Raw genomic sequence first — 2,913 nt, forward strand, 5'->3', positions numbered from 1 at the left:
TCTTACAGGAATAAAGATCTTGTGAGTCACCACCCAAAAGGCAATGGCAACAGGCACCACCACAGCCTCTGCTCAGAACTTCGTTTTACCAAGCACTTTCTCATACCTAGCGAGACGGGAGATTCACCAAAGCCTTATTATGAGCGAGTGGCATGTTCACACTGTACAGATGAGGAAACCGAGGCACCAGGAAGGGGAGTAACTTGCTCAGGGTCACCTGGAGACCTCTGGTCTTCAGACTGCAGACAAAGCTTATCCAATTCCCTGCCTGTCTGGAGGGGGGTGGAGGGGTGCAGACTGCAAACGTGGGTAGGAAGAAACACGGGGTCGAATGTTCTACCAGGAAGACCAAATGCATGGTGGCATTTCCTGTGGCCAGACCAGCCAGCGACCCATCCCCCACCCCCACCATCCCTCCCCAAGCATACTGGGACACTGAGCACCTGCGGAGGACACAAAGGTGGACGGCAGGCCTCTCCTGCCCTCAACAGGCTGGCAGTCTAGTGTGGGGAAAGCGGTGCGTCAGCAGGTAGTGACAGGAAGCCGACGCCTGTATGAAGGGACATGGGCAGAGGGGTCCATAAACGTCAGGAGCATATAAGTTGGGGTGTCCCCTGGGGCTCCACGGCCTGAAGAAGAGACCTAGAGCCAAGGACTGTTGGCAGAGGCACCTCTTTCCCTGAAGCTCGCCCCGAGATGGGTGCTCCCCTCCCAGCTCCGGGTGTTGGGAACCAGGGGTCCCCCCACCCCACCCAACCCCACCCCTCTGAGAGGAGCGCGGGCTCCTCCCGGGAGGGAGCCGATGACAGCACACCTGAGTCAGCCCGCCGCCCACCTGCCCCTCAGCGTCTGTCTACGCATCTTGTGATATTTCGCTCCCCGGGAGCCAGCCCCGCCGCGCTCCGGAGGCAGCTCGGCAAACAAACCCGGCGACAGATTGTGCCGCGGCTCATTCCGGGGAAGGACGCCAAATCCCACCCTGCTACCCCCAACCCTCCCTCCCGCCGCCCCCTCCGGGCCTCCTCCCCCTCCAGGCCTCCTCCCCCGCGGGGCGGGTCCCGGGAAACGCGGGGCCGGTTCCATCTAGATATGAGGGGTGGAGGAGCGGAGACCCAGGGACTCCCCTTTCCGCTCCGGCCCACCCGGTGGAGAGAAGATGGGGGAGGAAGTCAGGTGCCCAGGGGCGTGGTAGCCCAGGACCAGCAGAGGAGCGGCCAGCAGGGGGCGCCCGAGCTCAAGGTGCAAGTGGGCAGGGAGCGCACAGGGCACAGAGATGGAGGGACTGGGAGCCACAAGGATCGAGGGAAGCGACTGAGCCATGGAGAGACGAGAGAGAGAAAGAGAGAGAGAGAGAGAGAGAGAGAGAGAGAGAGAGAGAGAAGAGAGAGAGAGAGAGAGGAGAGAGAGAAGAGAGAAAGAGAGAGAGAGAGAGAGAGAGAGAGAGAGAGAGAGAGAGAGAGAGAGGGAGAGAGAGAGAGAGAGAGAGAGGAGACAGCGAGTGCATAAAGGGAGGAAATGACAGGGAGGGAGGGCAGAACAGAGACCATCAACTATGAATAAGGGAGAGGGTGGGTGTAGAAAATGAGAAAGAAAAAACAAAACGAATGAAAATGAGGGAAGAATGACACTGTGGATGGCACGGAGAATGAATGGAAAATCAGACCAGCATTTATACAGCGCCGACTGTTTGCCAAGCGCCGCATAGCGCTGAGATGGGAGAGGAGGAGCCAGAGAGAGGCGGCGGGGTGAGGGCTGCCTGGTCTCAGCTCCCGGGAGGGGCCGTCGGGGTTCCAGCACGCAGACGGCTCTGACACCAGCCTTCCTGGCCACTCCACTGCCCCAGCCCAGGGCCGCGCCTGCTGGCCGCGGTCCCTCCCGAAGCGACTCCCTCCAAGCCCCGCGCCTGTCCCGCGCCGGGATGGCCGCTGGGCCGGGTCAAAGCCAGGATGTTTGGCATCGCCGCCTGGGTCGGGAAACGGCCGGCTGCTACCTCCCCGATCGCCGTCGCGAGGGGCGCGGGGCCGGGGGGGGGGGGGGGGGCGCATGAGATCGGAACGCACCTCTCTCCAAAGGGAAGAAGCAACTCGCGTGCAGCCAAAGCCCCCCTCCCCACCCTTGAGCGCTCTCCGGGCCCCACGCGGGAGACGGGGTGTCCGGTTTTGGACACATCAGCCAACACACACATCAAAGCGCGCCTGCGTGCGCACCCACATTCGCACCCGCTCGCAAACGCACCAGGCACGCGGACACACGGGCCCCAGCCACCCGTCTCCAGGTCCGCTCGCTCGGCCAGGCTCCCGCAGCCTCACGTTTCCCTCCGGCGCGGACACGCACGCGGGCGGGCGGGCGCGTCACGGCTCCCCGGGGGGCACCCTCACGTGCCCCGCTCTCCCCGGGCCCGCGTGTGCACGCTCCTAGGCACCGACTCTTGCCTGCACTCTTTTCCTTTAGTCTTACCCTCGGGGCTCGGAGCCCAGGAAAAGAAGGGGAACGTGGAGCTTGGAGCGCTCTCGGGGGGGGGGGGCGGGGGGGGGATGTGGGAGGTCTGGACCTTGGCACCGGGGAAGCCACGAGGAGGCGGGGAGGGTGACCCGGGAGCCCATCTCCTCCGGAAAAATTAGGGGGAGGGGGGAAATGGACAAGTCCATGAGGTTCCACACACTAAAGCGCCCCTCCCCCGCCCTTCCGCCCCCTCCCCGGGATTTTTCTGGAAGCGAGGCGCCGCGAAGGCTCTGGAGCACGGTCGTCCGGGTACCCCCAAGGAGGGGCGGGGTCCGGGCTGGATGGAGGGGTCTGGCGGGCCGCTCCCGCCTCCTAGTGGCCAGGAAAGGGTTACGTCGGCGAGCCGGGAGGCGAGGGCGGAGCCAGCGAGTGCGGGAAGGAGTGGGGGTGGTTGGGAAGAGCATCCTCGCC

Source organism: Pipistrellus kuhlii, unplaced genomic scaffold (genome assembly GCF_014108245.1).
Source record: "Pipistrellus kuhlii isolate mPipKuh1 unplaced genomic scaffold, mPipKuh1.p scaffold_m20_p_9, whole genome shotgun sequence".
In the NCBI taxonomy this organism is placed as follows: Eukaryota; Metazoa; Chordata; class Mammalia; order Chiroptera; family Vespertilionidae; genus Pipistrellus; species Pipistrellus kuhlii.